Below are 22,688 nucleotides of genomic sequence, written 5' to 3' on the forward strand. Positions count from 1 at the left end.
TGTAGAGTCGACACGACGACTAGTTAGTCGACTCGTATGTCGGGACTCGACTCGAGGAGCAAACTCAACTCAAGGAGTCATGTGTAGATCCGACACGAGAACTTATCAGTCGGCTCGTGGACTCGGGACTCAACTCGAGGAGCGAACTCAACTCGAGGAGCGAACTCAACTCGAGGAGTGAACTGAACTCGAGGAGTCATGTGTAGAGTCGACATGACGACTAGTTAGTCGACTCGTATGTCGGGACTCGACTCGAGGAGCAAACTCAACTCAAGGAGTCATGTGTAGATCCGACACGAGAAGTTATCAGTCGGCTCGTGGACTCGGGACTCAACTCGAGGAGCGAACTCAACTCGAGGAGTCATGTGTAGGGTCGACACGAGGACTTATCGGTCGACTCGGGACTCAACTCGAGGAGTGAACTCAACTCGAGGAGTCATGGGTAGAGTCGACAAGAGGACTTGTCAGTCGACTCGTGGACTCGGGACTCAACTCGAGGAGCAAACTCAACTCGAGGAGTCATGTGTAGAGTCGACACGAGGACTTATCAGTCGACTCGTTGACTCGGGACTCAACTCGAGGAGCGAATACAATTCGAGGAGTCATGTGTAGAGTGGACACGAGCACTTATCAGTCGACTCGTGGACTCGGGACTGAACTCGTGGATTGAACTCAACTCGAGGAGTCATCTGTAGAGTCGACACGAGGACTAGTTAGTCGACTCGTATACATGGGGCTCAATTCGAGGAGTGAACTCAACTCGAGAAATCATGGATAGAGTCGACAGGAGGACTTATTAGTCGACTCCTGGACTCGGGACTCAACTTGAGGAGCGAACTCAACTTGAGGAGTCATGTGTAGAGTTGACACGAGGACTTATCAGTTGACTCGTGGACTCCGTACTCAACTCAAGGAGTGAACTCAACTCGAGGAGTCATGTGTAGACTCGACACGAGGACTTATCAGTCGACTCGTGGACTCGGGACTCAACTCAAGGAGTCATGTGTAGAGCCGACACGAGGACTTATTAGTCGACTCGTGGACTCGGGACACAACTCGAGGAGCGAACTCAACTCGAGGATTCATGTGTAGAGCCGACACGACGACTTATCAGTCGACTCGTGGACTCGGGACTCAACTCGAGGAGTAAACTGAACTCGAGGAGTCATGTGTAGAGTCGACACGACGACTAGTTAGTCGACTCGTATGTCGGGACTCGACTCGAGGAGCAAACTCAACTCAAGGAGTCATGTGTAGATCCGACACGAGAACTTATCAGTCGGCTCGTGGACTCGGGACTCAACTCGAGGAGCGAACTCAACTCGAGGAGCGAACTCAACTCGAGGAGTGAACTCAACTCGAGGGGTCATGCGTAGAGTCGTCACGAGGACTTATGTGTCGACACGAGACTCAACTCGAGGAGCGAACTCGACTCGAGGAGTCATCTGTAGAGTTGACACGAGGACATATTAGTCAACTCGTGGACTCGGGACATAACTCGAGGAGCGAACTCAAATCGAGGATTCATGTGTAGAGCCGACACGACGACTTATCAGTCGACTCGTGGACTTGGGACTCAACTCGAGGAGCGAACTCAACTCGAGGAGTCATGTGTAGAGCCGACACGAGGACTTATCAGTCGACTCGTGGACTCAGGACTCAACTCGAGGAGCGAACTCAACTCGAGGAGTCACGCGTAGAGTCGACTCGTGGACTCGAGGAGTCATCTGTAGAGTTGACACGAGGACATATTAGTCGACTCATGGACTCGGGACTCAACTCGAGGAGTGAACTCAACTCGAGGAGTCATGTGTAGAGTCGACACGAGGACTTATCAGTCGACTCGTGGACTCGGGACTCAACTCAAGGAGTGAACTCAACTCGAGGAGTCATGTGTAGAGTTGACACGAGGACTAGTTAGTCGACTTATGGACTCGGGACTCAACTCGAGGAGTGAACTCAACTCGAGGAGTCATGCGTAGAGTCGACACGAGGACTTATGTGTAGACTCGTGGACTCAGGACTCAACTCAAGGAGTGAACTCAACTCAAGGAGTGAACTCAACTCGAGGAGTGAGCTCATATTAGTTTTTATTTACATGTACATGCTCTTGTCTAGGTTAGTAAAAACTAGTTTTACTTAAAAAGAAAATTTTTAAAATTCCGCCGCTTAACGAAGCGTTAAACTTTTTCTTAAACCCTAGATCGATTCCAACAAATGGTATCAGAGCTATGGCCAAAGGAATGCATGTGCATGTTTTTAAATTATGAGCTTGAAAATCGTTTTCGAAAGTTTACTAATTTTGTGACAAGTTAGAATTGTAATCTTAGAATTTTTTTAATTTATTGCTCATGCCTTTAAATTAAAAACCATGTTGATTTTCTATGAGTTTGGGATGATGTTAAAACACATTAGAATCAGTTCTAAAAGTTTTTAATTTTTTATATTGAAAAACGTGTTTTAAAGGTTTGAGAATTTTCGAGTAAAATTTTGTGACTAGTTTTGTTACCTTGCTAGTTTCTTATTTTTACTTGAATCGTTTTATGCTTGTTGTTATTTCTTTTATGCCTTGTTATTACCCTGCTAATAAAACACAAATAAAAGCTTTAAACAACATCTTAAAACGTTCCGTTACACTTGATTCTTTTTCGCACCTAAGTAGGACCAAAGTTTTAATTTATTTCTTTTTCTTTGAGCTGGAGTAAACCCGCATTAAAAGTGGCATAACTCTCTGCTCAGAAATCGAAATTTAATGATTCTTGATTCAAATTAAAGCTCTGTCTGTCCTCTGTCCAATGCCACCGGTTTCGGCTGAAAAGGACATAGGAGCCGCCAGATATGACGATTTTACTCCGAGGTGCGCGGCTGTCTGAAACTCCAGTTTTTTAGAAATCCGGATTTTCAAACCCCACTACCATGAGTTATAGAACTCTAATGAGAAAACTTTCTTGAGCAAAAATGTTTTTCATATGATTATAAACATGATGTGTAAGATTAAAAGTTTTGATTTTTGAAAGATTAATTGAAATTGAATTTTTACAAAACTAGTTTGAATTTTGAAAAACCGTTTTCACTTTCAAACTTGAAAATTTTTGTCATCCAAATCAAATAAGTTTTCAAAATGTTTTCAAAACTATATCTATATCACATATGTTCAAAATCTATATGCTCTTGAAAATTTGAGTGGGAGGTCTCCTTGTAGACAAGCCGAAAAATAAAAGGATGTGTAATCTCAAACTTTCAAGTGTTCGAGTGAGTTGAAGTTCACACTTCCCTCACGCACTTTCCCGAAATAGAAAATAGGAAAAGATCGAGTATGTCCCTTGTGCCTTTATGCACTAATACTGCTCTGAACATGTCAATCTAGGATTCTCTTCTAGTTGTCCGCTCTGTCGCTCTCTAACTAGGAAATCTGTTTCCGAAATTATAAGAGTCGATGAACCAACTCCAAAAACTAAGTGGGAGGGTTATATTCGTTGTTTGTAACCCGCGATCCCCAACACTAGTGAAAGATGCAATAACGTGGGACTAAGAGCCGCTCTTGCGACCCTCACTTAAATGTGAGTACTCCAAGGCGTTATTGCTTCGATCATTGCTCAATGAGCTACGTCCGAGAGTGATGCAATGATGGCAAGGCCTCCCCTTGGGGGATTGTTTTTCAAAGCTGATCTTTTGGACTAAGTGGTTGGTTGCACGCTTAGGCTCAATCCCTAGTATCCTCCCTTGAGGCTCTGCGAAAGGATGTGAGTGATCCAACCAATTTACAAGGTGGCTAGTCAAAATAGATGTATTGACATCTTGGCTTAGCATTAATGATGTGTCATTTACTTATAAATGGAGATTTTTTGCGGCCTTCTCTTGAGGGAGTAAATTATCGTTTGGTTTATAACACCTTTGGGTTTTACAAAAGTCTTAATGAAACTTAAATCCTAAACCAAAGACTAATCATAAACTTGTTTCAACTTTTATAGGCAATATGTCTCTCAACCCTCTCTCTACAATTCTTTCCTCGAATAAACTCGAAGGCGACAATTACGTCGACTGGAAACGTAACCTCGACATAGTCCTTACTGTCGACAAGCACAAATGGGTTCTCACCACCCCCTGTCCTCAAACGAATGATGATTCGACGCAAGAGGAGAAAGACGTCCTGACGGCCTGGCTTCGATCCGATGAGATTGCGAGATGCTATATTTTGGCATCGATGAACAATGTGTTGCAACAACAACATCGTGATTATGAAACTGCCACCGATATGCTCTACAATCTCCATGAGATGTTTGGAGGGCAAGGACGTCAAGCTAGGCAACAAGCGGTCCGACAATTCATGAACTGTCGTATGAAGGCTGGAACTCCCGTTAGAGATCATATGATGCTGATCATTAGCTATCTCAACGAGATGGAGATTCTTGGATCTGAGATTGATGGGGAGACTAAAATAGATATGATCTTGGAAACTCTCCCTGAAACCTTTGATACCTTCAAATTGAATTATTCTATGAACAAGCTAGAGTACACTATTACCGAGCTCATGAAGGAACTTCAAACCGCTGAGGTACTCACTAAGAAAAAGAGGGCTCAAGGAGAAGTACATGCTACTGCCTCCACCTCTGGATCTAAGAAGAGACCTCGCAACGCCGAGAAGAAGAACCAACCTAAGGTTCAAACGAAGAAGAAGGCGCCAAAGGTTCCGAAGGTGGACAAGTCTAAAGACAAGTGCCACCACTGCAACGAGCCTGGTCACTGGCATAGGAACTATCCTGCCTACCTCAAAACCAAAGCAAAAGGTATTATACTTGTTACTGAAGCCTGTTTAGTAGCTGATAATGTATCATCGTGGATTATTGACTCCGCTGCTACTAACCACATTTGCTGCTCCTTGACTGGTTTTAGGAAAAGCAAAAGCTTAGAGGATGGCGACTTCTGCTTCAAGTGGGGTGATGAGAGCGTGGTGTCTGCGAAGGCTGTGGGATCCGTGACGCTATCTTTTGAAGATCGAACTTTAAATTTGAATAATGTGTATTATGTTCCTTCCTTTGGGAAAAACCTAGTATCTGTTGCTCAACTTTTCAAGCAAGATTATTATTTAAAGTTTATAAAGAATGGAATTCGTATTTCTTTTTCTAAATCTTTCGTCACTGATGCATGTATGAAGAATGGTCTTTTTTACATCTATCCCACTCAACCTTCTCTTTTAGACACCGAAATAGATAACGATCTAATTAGGGAGCCAAAGAGGATCAAACTTTCTGAATCCTCCGATCTAACAAAATCAACATACCTCTGGCATTTAAGACTTGGTCATATCAGTCTAGATAGGATTAAGAGACTTGTGAGGGATGTTCCACTGCAAGCCTCTGCAATAGGCTCACTGCCTACTTGTGAATCCTGTATAGAAGGAAAAATGACTAAGCGACCTTTCTCCGATAAGGGTCGAAGAGCCACTGAGTTGCTGGAACTAATACATTCTGATGTATGTGGTCCGCTCAACCAACAGGCACGTGGAGGATACGAATACTTCGTTACCTTCACTGATGATTACTCAAGATATGGGTTTGTCTATTGGCTTAAACACAAATCCGAGACCTTTAACGTATTTAAGGTCTTTAGGGCTTTAGTGGAAAAGCAAACTGGCAAAGTGATCAAAACCCTTCGATCTGATCGAGGTGGTGAGTATATGTCTGGAGAGTTCGATGACTTTCTTAAAGAAGAAGGTATCGCTTCTCAGCTTACCGCACCTGGCACACCTCAACAAAACGGAGTGTCAGAGAGAAGAAACCGAACTCTTATGGAGATGGTTAGATCAATGATGAGTTACTCATCACTCCCGCTTTCCTTTTGGGGATATGCCCTCGAAACAGCCGCCTACATTCTGAACCAAGTTCCGTCCAAAACGGTTCCTGGTACTCCTTATGAACGATGGACTGGCCGTAAAGTGAATCTTGGCCGCATCCGAATTTGGGGTTGCCCTGCACACGTGCTGAGGCAAAAGACTAGGAAGTTGGCTAGTAGGTCAGAATTGTGCCTGTTTGTAGGATATCCGAAGGAAACCAAAGGTTTTACTTTCTATAGTCCCGAGGACGATAAGACTTTCGTTGGCACGAATGCTCGTTTCCTTGAAGAAGACTTTATGAAGGATGCGAAACCTAGAAGCAAAATTGTGCTTGAAGAAAAGTTGGGTGAGGAAGCTTCTACCTCATCTGTAAGAACTGTTCTTACCCCAACTGAAACACAACCTAACTCATCAGAATCTCGTCAAGTAGTACTTAGACGTAGTGGGAGGGCTACTCAAAAGCCTGACAGGTACATGTCTTATGGAGACTCTCTTGTAGCCGTCTCCGACATGGATGACCCTGTTTCCTATAGCCAAGCGATGGCTTGTTCTGAATCAAACCTTTGGCTTGACGCCATGAAAGTTGAAATGCACTCGATGTATGTCAACAAAGTCTGGAAACTTGTAGACCTTCCTGAAGGGATTAAACCCGTAGGGTGTAAGTGGATATACAAGAAGAAAAGGGGTCCTGATGGGAACGTCGAGACGTTCAAAGCACGACTTGTGGCAAAGGGTTATACCCAACAAGAAGGGATTGACTATGAAGAAACCTTCTCGCCAGTCGCGATGCTTAAATCCATCCGTATACTCCTATCCATAGCTGCAGCTCTCGACTATGAGATCTGGCAAATGGATGTCAAGACAGCCTTTCTGAATGGCAATCTTGACGAGCGCATTTACATGGCTCAACCAGACGGTTTCGTGGATAAAGGTCAAGAGACCAAGGTTTGTGAGTTGCTTAAATCCATTTATGGACTAAAGCAAGCATCTAGGTCATGGAATATTAGATTCGATGAAACTGTAAAGAGCTTCGGCTTTGAACAGTCAATAGATGAGCCTTGTGTTTACAAGTTAATACACGAAGGCAAAGTTGTGTTTCTAGTACTATATGTCGATGATATACTACTCATTGGTAATGACTTGGGTAAGTTATCCGAGGTTAAGGTCTGGCTAGCAAAGCAATTCGATATGAAGGATCTAGGAGAAGCCGCGTACATTCTGGGGATCCAAATCTTTCGAGATAGGAAAAACCGGACCCTGTCGCTCTCTCAAGCATCTTATATTGATAAGGCGATGGATCGCTTCTTGATGCAAGACTGCAAGAGGGGTCAAACACCCTTTAGGCATGGAGTTTCACTCTCTAAGGACCAGTCTCCCAAGACTGCACAAGAGATTGAAGACATGAGAAAAATTCCTTACGCCTCTGCCGTAGGAAGCCTTATGTATGCTATGCTTTGCACTAGACCTGACATCTGTTTCGCCGTTGGCGTAGTTAGCCGTTTCCAATCCAACCCTGGACCCGAGCACTGGATTGCTGTTAAGCATGTTCTTAAATATCTTCGAAGAACTAGGAACTTGATGCTTACATACTCAGGTACTGACCTGACTATGACGGGATATACCGACTCCGATTTTCAAGCGGATAAGGATTCCAGGAAATCCACTTCGGGATCTGTGTTCATCCTTAATGGTGGAGCTGTTGTGTGGAGAAGTATTAAGCAATCTTGCATTGCTGACTCTACAATGGAAGCAGAATATGTGGCTGCTTGTGAAGCATCCAAAGAGGCTGTATGGCTTAGAAAGTTCCTTAAGTATTTGGAAATTGTTCCAAACGTCGACGAGCCCATGACCCTTTATTGTGATAATAGTGGGGCTGTCGCTAACTCAAAGGAACCTAGAAGCCATAAGCGCTCTAAGCATATTGAGAGGAAATACCATTTGATTCGAGAGATCGTGCAGCGCGGAGACGTGGAAGTGAAGAAGATCTCAACGGTGGACAACCTCGCAGATCCATTCACCAAGGCCCTAGCGAACAAGGTCTTCGACCAACATCGTGAGGGATTAGGCATGAAGGACTACACACACCTTCTTTGAGTCAAGTGGGAGTTTGTTGTCAATGGTGCCCACAAGAAGAGTTGTAGTCTATATTTTGAACATTTGATGTAATAAAGTCTCATGAAGACTCTTGCTTGTAATTGCCTATTCATCCATTAATAAAGTTGAAACGTTCATTCAATCTTCCTTGTCTGAAGCATTATGATAAAACCATAGTCTTTTAGTCCATAAACAAACTAAACAACTTACGAAGAGACAAATGTAGATTTGCATGAACAAACTCTTCGTAGTTTGCTTAAAACGATATATTCGCAATCTTAGGGTCAAAGGACTATTGACCTCAGTATGATTGTTAGAAGAATCTATGATGTCTGGTTATGAGGCATTGAGAGTTGGAGACTCTATAGTTCTTCTAGGTATCTTCCGAAGGTACTGAATTGACCAGTGCACTTCTAGAGACAATATAAGAACAAACCATTTAACCTCTTATGTCTCGAAGTCACTATGTATGAATTGCATCATGCTTACGTTAATCCTGAAATGAGACATGCCATTTCACACCTTAGTATTCTCATTTGAGAAAGTCAAAGTTCGGACTCACTATGTGATTCCGAACAAGGCCTATTGGTGAAGTACTAAGTTGTGAGTCTGTCATGAGTAACTTTGTGAAGTTCTCATAGATATGGAATTCATGTACAAGATTGCTGAAATGCAATGTATGTCACCTCATGCTTTGTTCCTTGGAGTGTGAATAAATGAACTGGCCAGTGTCCAAATTGAGTCCTGACTCTTTTGGATGAAACAATGTGACTTGTTAGCTCCTCGTCAATACATTGTTTCTAACTTATTCACAAGCGACAAAGGAGTTGAGGAAATAACAGCTAGAAGGGTAAAATGGTAATTTAGTAAATCCCGACTAGCTGATGACATTCATGAAGGGTAAACATAGATAATATTCAGTGGATCCGCTCATCATAATTAGGTCGAATTCTTGAGTAGAAAATAAATTCATTTGAACCGAGAGATTTTCAGTGTCAGCTCTTTAGTGGAGTCAGTTGGCATTAAGCTAAACTTGGAAAAGGTTTGTGAACTTTTGAGTCCAAGTGTTTAGCTAAAGCTTTGTTCATTTGGGTCCATGAGGTCACTGTCACGAATCACATCGATAGGAATAGTTAAACTGGAAGCTAAGTCAAAACAAGAACGAAAATAGTGAAAAGGGTATTTTTGTATTTTGAGACAAACGATGAAATGAATGTCAATAAATTTTTGACAAGGTCATTTTATGACATGTTTCACTCGGCCATGACTTGATCATTGGGCCTTGTGAATTAATTTCATTTCATAAGAATTTTATTGAAAATTCTTATTGGGCCTTTTTCATGTTGTCATGAACAAATGGAAAAGCTTCTAGAAGCCCATTCTAGAAGACATAGGCGCCCAACATACCCAACCAAGAGAGAATATTTTGTGCATAAATGTATCAAGATACTTGCCAAAAGAAAAAGAGGAAACAAATTTGCATGAGGATGCTTTAGGGTAATCGGCCAAGTGAGAGACAAGGCAAGGCCTTGAACAAAATTGGAAACAAATCAAGGCTTCTAGAAGCCTTGTTTGGCCGAGTTTCTCAAGTGGGAAAGAGGCAATATTTGCTCATGAATATGTGATATTCTATAGAAGAGGAAACTACCTTATTGAAGGTAAAGCCTCTCCTATAAATAGGAGTCTCATTTCCTCACAATTCATTCATCCAAGTTTAAGAGATTTGAGAGACTCTCTCTCTAAAACTTGGCCGAAGTCCTCTTCTCTCTCTCTCTAGTTTATTTTCGGTTTTCTCTTGTCTTGGCACCTAGGTCCTCACTCGACCTAGTCTTTAGCTCTGCGACTTTGAGACTCGTTCTTAAGTCGTAGTGTTTAAAAGTGCCCACTCACTGATTCCTTCTTTTCGAGTGATTTAGTGATAGAAACTTTCGTGGTTGCTCGAGTTGCCGAGGAAAGAAAGAGAGACGTGCTGCGAGGGGAGACGAGCGTTGCAACTTTCCAAAAGCTTCTACAAGGTTCAAGCTTCAAGAAAGGTTAGTAACTTTAATAGCTCATATTAGTTTTTATTTACATGTACATGCTCTTGTCTAGGTTAGTAAAAACTAGTTTTACTTAAAAAGAAAATTTTTAAAATTCCGCCGCTTAACGAAGCGTTAAACTTTTTCTTAAACCCTAGATCATGGGTAGAGTCGACACGAGGACTTATCGGTCGACTCGGGACTCAACTCGAGGAGTCATGGGTAGAGTCGACACGAGGACTTGTCAGTCGACTCTTGGACTCGGGACTCAACTCAAGGAGCAAACTCAACTCGAGGAGTCATGTGTAGAGCCGACACGAGGACTTATCAGTCGACTCGTTGACTTGGTACTCAACTCGAGGATCGAATACAATTTGAGGAGTCATGTGTAGAGTCGACACGAGCACTTATCAGTCGACTCGTGGACTCGGGACTGAACTCGAGGACTGAACTCAACTCGAGGAGTCATCTATAGAGTCGACACGAGGACTAGTTAGTCGACTCGTATACATGGCGCTCAATTCGAGGAGTGAACTCAACTCGAGGAATCATGGATAGAGTCGACAGGAGGACTTATTAGTCGACTCCTGGACTCGGGACTCAACTTGAGGAGCGAACTCAACTTGAGGAGTCATGTGTAGAATTGACACGAGGACTTATCAGTTGACTCGTGGACTCCGTACTCAACTCAAGGAGTGAACTCAACTCGAGGAGTCATGTGTAGACTCGACACGAGGACTTATCAGTCGACTCGTGGACTCGGGACTCAACTCGAGGAGCGAACTCAACTCGAGGAGTCATGTGTAGAGCCGACACGAGGACTTATCAGTCGACTCGTGGACTCAGGACTCAACTCGAGGAGTCATGCATAGAGTCGACACGAGGACTTATAATTCGACTCGTGGACTCGGGACTTAATTCGAGGAGCGAACTCTACTCGAGGATTCATGTGTAGACCCGACACGAGGACTTATCAGTCGACTCGTTGACTCGGGACTCAACTCGAGGAGCGAACTCAACTCCAGGAGTCATGCGTAGAGTCGACACGAGGACTTATCAGTCGACTCGTGGACTCGAGACTCAACTCGAGGAGCATACTCAACTCGAGGAGTCATGTGTAGAGCCGACACGGGGATTTATGAGTCGACTCGTGGACTCGGGACTCAACTTGAGGAGCGAAATCAACTCGAGGAGTCATGTCTAGAGTCGACACGAGGATTTATCAATCGACTCGTGGACTCGGGACTCAACTCAAGGAGTGAACTCAACTCGAGCAGTCATGTGTAGAGTCGACACGAGGACTAGTTAGTCGACTTGTGGACTCGGGACTCAACTCGAGGAGTGAACTCAACTCGAGGAGTCACGCGTAGAGTCGACACGACGACTTATGAGTCGACTCGTGGACTCGAGGAGTCATCTGTAGAGTTGACACGAGGACATATTAGTCGACTCATGGACTCGGGACTCAACTCGAGGAGTGAACTCAACTCAAGGAGTCATGTGTAGAGTCGACACGAGGACTTATCAGTCGACTCGTGGACTCGGGACTCAACTCAAGGAGTGAACTCAACTCGAGGAGTCATGTGTAGAGTAGACACGAGGACTAGTTAGTCGACTTATGGACTCGGGACTCAACTCGAGGAGTGAACTCAACTCGAGGAGTCATGCGTAGAGTCGACACGAGGACTTATGTGTCGACTCGTGGACTCAGGACTCAACTCAAGGAGTGAACTCAACTCGAGGAGTCATGTGTAGAGTTGACACTAGGACTATTTAGTCGACTTGTGGACTCGGGACTCAACTCGAGGAGTGAACTCAACTCGAGGAGTCATGCGTAGAGTCGACACGAGGACTTATGTGTCGACTCGTGACTCGAGACTCAACTCGAGGAGCGAACTCGACTCGAGGAGTCATCTGTAGAGTTGACACGAGGACATATTAGACAACTCGTGGACTCGGGACACAACTCGAGGAGCGAACTCAACTCGAGGATTCATGTGTAGAGCCGACACGAGGACTTATCAGTCGACTCGTGGACTCGGGACTCAACTCGAGGAGTAAACTCAACTTGAGGAGTCATGTGTAGAGTCGACACAACGACTAGTTAGTCGACTCGTATGTCGGGAGTAGACTCGAGGAGCAAACTCAACTCATGGAGTCATGTGTAGAGCCGACACGAGAACTTATCACTCGGCTCGTGGACTCGGGACTCAATTCGAGGAGCGAAGTCAACTCGAGGAGTCATGTGTAGGGTCGACACGAGGACTTATCGGTCGACTCGGGACTCAACTCGAGGAGTCATGGGTAGAGTCGACACGAGGACTTGTCAGTCGACTCGTGGACTCGGTACTCAACTCGAGGAGCAAACTCAACTCGAGGAGTCATGTGTAGAGCTGACACGAGGACTTATCAGTCGACTCGTTGACTTGGGACTCAACTCGAGGAGCGAATACAATTCGAGGAGTCATGTGTAGAGTCGACACGAGGACTTATCAGTCGACTCGTGGACTCGGGACTGAACTCGAGGATTGAACTCAACTCGAGGAGTCATCAGTAGAGTCGACACGAGGACTAGTTAGTCGACTCATATACATGGCGCTCAATTCGAGGAGTGAACTCAACTCGAGGAATCATGGATAGAGTCGACAGGAGGACTTATTAGTCGACTCCTGGACTCGGGACTCAACTTGAGGAGCAAACTCAACTTGAGGAGTCATGTGTAGAGTTGACACGAGGACTTATCAGTTGACTTGTAGACTCTGTACTCAACTCAAGGAGTGAACTCAACTCGAGGAGTCATGTGTAGACTCGACACGAGGACTTATGTGTCGACTCGTGACTCGAGACTCAACTCGAGGAGCGAACTCGACTCGAGGAGTCATCTGTAGAGTTGACACGAGGACATATTAGACAACTCGTGGACTCGGGACACAACTCGAGGAGCGAACTCAACTCGAGGATTCATGTGTAGAGCCGACACGAGGACTTATCAGTCGACTCGTGGACTCGGGACTCAACTCGAGGAGTAAACTCAACTCGAGGAGTCATGTGTAGAGTCAACACGACGACTAGTTAGTCGACTCGTATGTCGGGACTAGACTCGAGGAGCAAACTCAACTCATGGAGTCATGTGTAGAGCCGACACGAGAACTTATCACTCGGCTCGTGGACTCGGGACTCAATTCGAGGAGCGAAGTCAACTCGAGGAGTCATGTGTAGGGTCGACACGAGGACTTATCGGTCGACTCGGGACTCAACTCGAGGAGTGAACTCAACTCGAGGAGTCATGGGTAGAGTCGACACGAGGACTTGTCAGTCGACTCTTGGACTCGGGACTCAACTCGAGGAGCAAACTCAACTCGAGGAGTCATGTGTAGAGACGACACGAGGACTTATCAGTCGACTCGTTGACTTGGGACTCAACTCGAGGAGCAAATACAATTCGAGGAGTCATGTGTAGAGTCGACACGAGCACTTATCAGTCGACTCGTGGACTCGGGACTGAACTCGAGGATTTAACTCAACTCGAGGAGTCATCTGTAGAGTCGACACGAGGACTAGTTAGTCGACTCGTATACATGGCGCTCAATGCGAGGAGTGAACTCAACTCGAGGAATCATGGATAGAGTCGACAAGAGGACTTATTAGTCGACTCCTGGACTCGGGACTCAACTTGAGGAGCGAACTCAACTTGAGGAGTCATGTGTAGAGTTGACACGAGGACTTATCAGTTGACTCGTGGACTCCGTACTCAACTCAAGGAGTGAACTCAATTCGAGGAGTCATGTGTAGACTCGACACGAGGACTTATCAGTCGACTCGTGGACTCGGGACTCAACTCGAGGAGCGAACTCAACTCGAGGAGTCATGTGTAGAGCCGACACGAGGACTTATCAGTCGACTCGTGGACTCAGGACTCAACTCGAGGAGTCATGCGTAGAGTCGACACGAGGACTTATAATTCGACTCGTGGACTCGGGACTTAATTCGAGGAGCGAACTCTACTCGAGTATTCATGTGTAGACCCGACACGAGGACTTATCAGTCGACTCGTTGACTCGGGACTGAACTCGAGGAGCGAACTCAACTCCAGGAGTCATGCATAGAGTCGACACGAGGACTTATCAGTTGACTCGTGGACTCGAGACTCAACTCGAGGAGCATACTCAACTCGAGGAGTCATGTGTAGAGCCGACACGGGGATTTATGAGTCGACTCGTGGACTCGGGACTCAACTTGAGGAGCGAAATCAACTCGAGGAGTCGTGTCTAGAGTCGACACGAGGATTTATCAATCGACTCGTGGACTCGGGACTCAACTCAAGGAGTGAACACAACTCGAGCAGTCATGTGTAGAGTCGACACGACGACTAGTTAGTCGACTTGTGGACTCGGGACTCAACTCGAGGAGTGAACTCAACTCTAGGAGTCACGCGTAGAGTCGACACGACGACTTATGAGTCGACTCGTGGACTCGAGGAGTCATCTGTAGAGTTGACACGAGGACATATTAGTCGACTCATGGACTCGGGACTCAACTCGAGGAGTGAACTCAACTCGAGGAGTCATGTGTAGAGTCGACACGAGGACTTATCAGTCGACTCGTGGACTCGGGACTCAACTCAAGGAGTGAACTCAACTCGAGGAGTCATGTGTAGAGTTGACACGAGGACTAGTTAGTCGACTTATGGACTCGGGACTCAACTCGAGGAGTGAACTCAACTCGAGGAGTCATGCGTAGAGTCGACACGAGGACTTATGTGTCGACTCGTGGACTCAGGACTTAACTCAAGGAGTGAACTCAACTCGAGGAGTCATGTGTAGAGTTGACACGAGGACTAGTTAGTCGACTTGTGGACTCGGGACTCAACTCGAGGAGTAAACTCAACTCGAGGAGTCATGCGTAGAGTCGACACGAGGACTTATTACTCGACTCCTGGACTCGGGACTCAACTTGAGGAGCGAACTCAACTTGAGGAGTCATGTGTAGAGTTGACACGAGGACTTAGCAGTTGACTTGTGGATTCCGTACTCAACTCAAGGAGTGAACTCAACTCGAGGAGTCATGTGTAGACTCGACACGAGGACTTATGTGTCGACTCGTGACTCGAGACTCAACTCGAGGAGCGAACTCGACTCGAGGAGTCATCTGTAGAGTTGACACGAGGACATATTAGACAACTCGTGGACTCGGGACACAACTCGAGGAGCGAACTCAACTCGAGGATTCATGTGTAGAGCCGACACGAGGACTTATCAGTCGACTCGTGGACTCGGGACCCAACTCGAGGAGTAAACTCAACTCGAGGAGTCATGTGTAGAGTCAACACGACGACTAGTTAGTCGACTCGTATGTCGGGACTAGACTCGAGGAGCAAACTCAACTCATGGAGTCATGTGTAGAGCCGACACGAGAACTTATCACTCGGCTCGTGGACTCGGGACTCAATTCGAGGAGCGAAGTCAACTCGAGGAGTCATGTGTAGGGTCGACACGAGGACTTATCGGTCGACTCGGGACTCAACTCGAGGATTTAACTCAACTCGAGGAGTCATCTGTAGAGTCGACACGAGGACTAGTTAGTCGACTCGTATACATGGCGCTCAATGCGAGGAGTGAACTCAACTCGAGGAATCATGGATAGAGTCGACAAGAGGACTTATTAGTCGACTCCTGGACTCGGGACTCAACTTGAGGAGCGAACTCAACTTGAGGAGTCATGTGTAGAGTTGACACGAGGACTTATCAGTTGACTCGTGGACTCCGTACTCAACTCAAGGAGTGAACTCAATTCGAGGAGTCATGTGTAGACTCGACACGAGGACTTATCAGTCGACTCGTGGACTCGGGACTCAACTCGAGGAGCGAACTCAACTCGAGGAGTCATGTGTAGAGCCGACACGAGGACTTATCAGTCGACTCGTGGACTCAGGACTCAACTCGAGGAGTCATGCGTAGAGTCGACACGAGGACTTATAATTCGACTCGTGGACTCGGGACTTAATTCGAGGAGCGAACTCTACTCGAGTATTCATGTGTAGACCCGACACGAGGACTTATCAGTCGACTCGTTGACTCGGGACTGAACTCGAGGAGCGAACTCAACTCCAGGAGTCATGCATAGAGTCGACACGAGGACTTATCAGTTGACTCGTGGACTCGAGACTCAACTCGAGGAGCATACTCAACTCGAGGAGTCATGTGTAGAGCCGACACGGGGATTTATGAGTCGACTCGTGGACTCGGGACTCAACTTGAGGAGCGAAATCAACTCGAGGAGTCGTGTCTAGAGTCGACACGAGGATTTATCAATCGACTCGTGGACTCGGGACTCAACTCAAGGAGTGAACTCAACTCGAGCAGTCATGTGTAGAGTCGACACGAGGACTAGTTAGTCGACTTGTGGACTCGGGACTCAACTCGAGGAGTGAACTCAACTCTAGGAGTCACGCGTAGAGTCGACACGACGACTTATGAGTCGACTCGTGGACTCGAGGAGTCATCTGTAGAGTTGACACGAGGACATATTAGTCGACTCATGGACTCGGGACTCAACTCGAGGAGTGAACTCAACTCGAGGAGTCATGTGTAGAGTCGACACGAGGACTTATCAGTCGACTCGTGGACTCGGGACTCAACTCAAGGAGTGAACTCAACTCGAGGAGTCATGTGTAGAGTTGACACGAGGACTAGTTAGTCGACTTATGGACTCGGGACTCAACTCGAGGAGTGAACTCAACTCGAGGAGTCATGCGTAGAGTCGACACGAGGACTGATGTGTCGACTCGTGGACTCAGGACTTAACTCAAGGAGTGAACTCAACTCGAGGAGTCATGTGTAGAGTTGACACGAGGACTAGTTAGTCGACTTGTGGACTCGGGACTCAACTCGAGGAGTAAACTCAACTCGAGGAGTCATGCGTAGAGTCGACACGAGGACTTATTACTCGACTACTGGACTCGGGACTCAACTTGAGGAGCGAACTCAACTTGAGGAGTCATGTGTAGAGTTGACACGAGGACTTAGCAGTTGACTTGTGGATTCCGTACTCAACTCAAGGAGTGAACTCAACTCGAGGAGTCATGTGTAGACTCGACACGAGGACTTATGTGTCGACTCGTGACTCGAGACTCAACTCGAGGAGCGAACTCGACTCGAGGAGTCATCTGTAGAGTTGACACGAGGACATATTAGACAACTCGTGGACTCGGGACACAACTCGAGGAGCGAACTCAACTCGAGGATTCATGTGTAGAGCCGACACGAGGACTTATCAGTCGACTCGTGGACTCGGGACTCAACTCGAGGAGTAAACTCAACTCGAGGAGTCATGTGTAGAGTCAACACGACGACTAGTTAGTCGACTCGTATGTCGGGACTAGACTCGAGGAGCAAACTCAACTCATGGAGTCATGTGTAGAGCCGACACGAGAACTTATCACTCGGCTCGTGGACTCGGGACTCAATTCGAGGAGCGAAGTCAACTCGAGGAGTCATGTGTAGGGTCGACACGAGGACTTATCGGTCGACTCGGGACTCAACTCGAGGAGTCATGGGTAGAGTCGACACGAGGAGTCATGGGTAGAGTCGACACGAGGACTTGTCAGTCGACTCGTGGACTCGGGACTCAACTCGAGGAGCAAACTCAACTCGAGGAGTCATGTGTAGAGCCGACACGAGGACTTATCAGTCGACTCGTTGACTCGGGACTCAACTCGAGGAGCGAATACAATACGAGGAGTCATGTGTAGAGTCGACACGAGCACTTATCAGTCGACTCGTGGACTCGGGACTGAACTCGAGGATTGAACTTAACTCGAGGAGTCATCTGTAGAGTCGACACGAGGACTAGTTAGTCGACTCATATACATGGGGCTCAATTCGAGGAGTGAACTAAACTCAAGGAATCATGGATAGAGTCGACAGGAGGACTTATTAGTCGACTCCTGGACTCGGGACTCAACTTGAGAAGCAAACTCAACTTGAGGAGTCATGTGTAGAGTTGACACGAGGACTTATCAGTTGACTCGTGGACTCCGTACTCAACTCAAGGAGTGAACTCAACTCGAGGAGTCATGTGTAGACTCGACACGAGGACTTATCTCAGTCGACTCGTGGACTTGGGACTCAACTCGAGGAGCGAACTCAACTCGAGGAGTCATGTGTAGAGCCGACACGAGGACTTACTAGTCGACTCGTGGACTCAGGACTCAACTCGAGGGGCGAACTCAACTCGAGGAGTCGCGTAGAGTCGAGACGAGGACTTATAATGCGACTCGTGGACTCGGGACTTAACTCGAGGAGCGAACTCTACTTGAGGATTCATGTGTAGAGCTGACACGAGGACTTATCAGTCGACTCGGGACTCAGGACTCAACTCGAGGAGTCATGCGTAGAGTCGACACGAGGACTTATAATTTGACTCGTGGACTCGGGACTTAATTCGAGGAGCGAACTCTACTCGAGGATTCATGTGTAGACCCGACACGGGGACTTATCAGTCGACTCGTTGACTCGGGACTCAACTCGAGGAGCGAACTCAACTCGAGGAGTCATGTGTAGAGCCGACACGAGTACTTATCGGTCGACTCGTGGACTCGGGACTCAACTCGACGAGTGAACTCAACTCGAGGAGTCATGCGTAGAGTCGACACGAGGACTTATCAGTCGACTCGTGGACTCGGGACTCAACTCGAGGAGCATACTCAACTCGAGGAGTCATGTGTAGAGCCGACACGGGGATTTATGAGTCAACTCGTGGACTCGGGACTTAACTTGAGGAGCGAAATCAACTCGAGGAGTCATGTATAGAGTCGACACGATGATTTATCAATCGACTCGTGGACTCGGGACTCAACTCAAGGAGTGAACTCAACTCGAGCAGTCATGTGTAGAGTCGACACGAGGACTAGTTAGTCGACTTGTGGACTCGGGACTCAACTCGAGGAGCGAACTCAACTTGAGGAGTCATGTGTAGAGCCGACACGAGGACTTATCAGTCGACTCGTGGACTCAGGACTCAACTCGAGGAGCTAACTCAACTCGAGGAGTCATGCGTAGAGTCGACACGAGGACTTATAATGCGACTCGTGGACTCGGAATTAACTCGAGGAGCGAAATCTACTCGAGGATTCATGTGTAGACCCGACACGGGGACTTATCAGTCGACTCGTTGACTCGGGACTCAACTCGAGGAGCGAACTCAACTCGAGGAGTCATGTGTAGAGCCGACACGAGGACTTATCGGTCGACTCGTGGACTCGGGACTCAACTCGACGAGTGAACTCAACTCCAGGAGTCATGCGTAGAGTCGACACGAGGACTTATCAGTCGACTCGTAGACTCGGGACTCAACTCGAGGAGCGAACTCAACTTGAGGAGTCATGTGTAGAGCCGACACGAGGACTTATCAGTCGACTCGTGGACTCAGGACTCAACTCGAGGAGCTAACTCAACTCGAGGAGCTAACTCAACTCGAGGAGTCATGCGTAGAGTCGACACGAGGACTTATAATGCGACTCGTGGACTCGGGACATAACTCGAGGAGCGAACGCTACTCGAGGATTCATGTGTAGAGCCGACACGAGGACTTATCAGTCGACTCGTTGACTCAGGACTCAACTCGAGGAGCGAACTCAACTCGAGGAGTCATGTGTAGAGCCGACACGAGGACTTATCGGTCGACTCGTGGACTCGGGACTCAACTCGACGAGTGAACTCAACTCCAGGAGTCATGCGTAGAGTCGACACGAGGACTTATCAGTCGACTCGTGGACTCGGGACTCAACTCGAGGAGCATACTCAACTCGAGGAGTCATGTGTAGAGCCGACACGGGGATTTATGAGTCGACTCGTGGACTCGGGACTCAACTTGAGGAGCGAAATCAACTCGAGGAGTCATGTCTAGAGTCGACACGAGGATTTATCAATCGACTCGTGGACTCGGGACTTAACTCAAAGAGTGAACTCAACTCGAGCAGTCATGTGTAGAGTCGAAACGAGGACTAGTTAGTCGACTTGTGGACTCGGGACTCAACTCGAGGAGTGAACTCAACTCGAGGAGTCATGCGTAGAGTCGACACGACGACTTATTTGTAAACTCGTGGACTCGAGGAGTCATCTGTAGAGTTGACACGAGGACATATTAGTCGACTCATGGACTCTGGACTCAACTCGAGGAGTGAATTCAACTCGAGGAGTCATTTCTAGAGTCGACACGAGGACTTATCAGTCGACTCGTGGACTCGGGACTCAACTCAAGGAGTGAACTCAACTCGAGGAGTCATGTGTAGAGTTGACACGAGGACTAGTTAGTCGACTTATGGACTCGGGACTCAACTCGAGGAGTGAACTCAACTCGAGGAGTCATGCGTAGAGTCGACACGAGGACTTATGTGTCGACTCGTGGACTCGAGACTTAACTCGAGGAGCGAACTCAACTCGAGGAGTCATCTGTAGAGTTGACACGAGGACATATTAGTCAACTCGTGGACTCGGGACTCAACTCGAGGAGTAAACTCAACTCGAGGAGTCATGTGTAGAGTCGACACGACGACTAGTTAGTCGACTCGTATGTCGGGACTCGACTCGAGGAGCAAACTCAACTCGAGGAGTCATGTGTAGAGCTGACACGAGAACTTATCAGTCGGCTCGTGGACTCGGGACTCAACTCGAGGAGCGAACTCAACTCGAGGAGTCATGTGTAGGGTCGACACAAGGACTTATCGGTCGACTCGGGACTCAACTCGAGGAGTCATGCGTAGAGTCGACACGAGGACTTGTCAGTCGACTCGTGGACTCGGGACTCAACTCGAGGAGCAAACTCAACTCGAGGAGTCATGTGTAGAGCCGACACGAGGACTTATCAGTCGACTCGTTGACTCGGGACTCAACTCGAGGAGCGAATACAATTCGAGGAGTCATGTGTAGAGTCAACATGAGGACTTATCAGTCGACTCGTGGACTCGGGACTGAACTCGAGGATTGAACTTAACTCGAGGAGTCATCTGTAGAGTCGACACGAGGACTAGTTCGTCGACTCGTGTACACGGGGCTTAATTCGAGGAGTGAACTGAACTCGAGGAGTCATGGATAGAGTCGACAAGAGGACTTATTAGTTGACTCGTGGACTCGGGACTCAACTTGAGGAGCGAACTCAACTTGAGGAGTCATGTGTAGAGTTGACACGAGGACTTATCAGTTGACTCGTGGACTCTGTACTCAACTCAAGGAGTGAACTCAACTCGAGGAGTCACGTCTGAAGTCGACACGATGACTTATCAATCGACTCGTGGACTCGGGACTCAACTCGAGAAGCGAACTCAACTCGAGGAGTCATCTGTAGAGTTGATACGAGGACATATTTGTCGACTCGTGGACTCGGGACTCAACTCGAGGAGCGAACTCAACTCGAGGAGTCATGCGTAGAGTCGACACGAGGACTTATAAGTTGACTCGTGTACTCGGGACTTAACTCGAGGAGCGAACTCTACTCGAGGAGTCATGTGTAGAGCCGACACGAGGACTTATCAGTCTACTCGTTGACTCAGGACTCAACTCGAGGAGCGAACTCAACTCGAGGAGTCGTGTGTAGAGCCGACACGAGGACTTATCAGTCGACTCGTGGACTCGGGACTCAACTCGAGGAACGAACTCAACTTGAGGAGTCATGTGTAGAGTTGACACGAGGACTTATCAGTTGACTCATGGACTCCGTACTCATCTCAAGGAGTGAACTCAACTCGAGGAGTCATGTGTAGAGTCGACACGAGGACTTATCAGTCGACTCGTGGACTCGGGACTCAACTCGAGGAGCGAACTCAACTCGAGGAGTCATGTGTAGAGCCGACACGAGGACTTATCAGTCGACTCGTGGACTCAGGACTCAACTCGAGGAGCGAACTCAACTCGAGGAGTCATGCGTAGAGTCGACACGAGGACTTATAAGTCGACTCGTGGACTCGGGACTTAACTCGAGGAGCGAACTCAACTCCAGGAGTCATGCGTAGAGTCGATACGAGGACTTATCAGTCGACTCGTGGACTCGGGACTCAACTTGAGGAGCAAACTCAACTCGAGGAGTCATGTGTAAAGCCGACACGGGGATTTATCAGTCGACTCGTGGACTCGGGACTCAACTTGAGGAGCGAAATCAACTCGAGCAGTCATGTCTAGAGTCGACACGAGGATTTATCAATCGACTCGTGGACTCAGGACTCAACTCAAGGAGCGAACTCAACTCGAGCAGTCATGTGTAGAGTCGACACGACGACAAGTTAGTCGACTTGTGGACTCGGGACTCAACTCGAGGAGTGAACTCAACTCGAGGAGTCATGCGGAGAGTCGACACGACGACTTATGAGTCTACTCGTGGACTCGAGGAGTCATCTGTAGAGTTGACACGAGGACATATTAGTCGACTCATGGACTCGGGACTCAACTGGAGGAGTGAACTCAACTCGAGGAGTCATGTGTAGAGTCGACACGAGGATTTATCAATCGACTCGTGGACTCGGAACTCAACTCAAGGAGTGAACTCAACTCGAGAAGTCATGTGTTGAGTCGACATGAGGACAAGTTAGTCGACTTGTGGACTCGGGACTCAACTCGAGGAGTGAACTCAACTCGAGGAGTCATGCGTAGAGTCGACACGACGACTTATGAGTCGACTCGTGGACTCGAGGAGTCATCTGTAGAGTTGACACGAGGACATATTAGTTGACTCATGGACTCGGGACTCAAATC

The sequence above is a fragment of the Urtica dioica genome, chromosome 3 (genome assembly GCF_054948205.1).
Source record: "Urtica dioica subsp. dioica isolate 48M chromosome 3, U.dioica_male_clone48M_v1_H2, whole genome shotgun sequence".
Taxonomy (NCBI): Eukaryota; Viridiplantae; Streptophyta; class Magnoliopsida; order Rosales; family Urticaceae; genus Urtica; species Urtica dioica.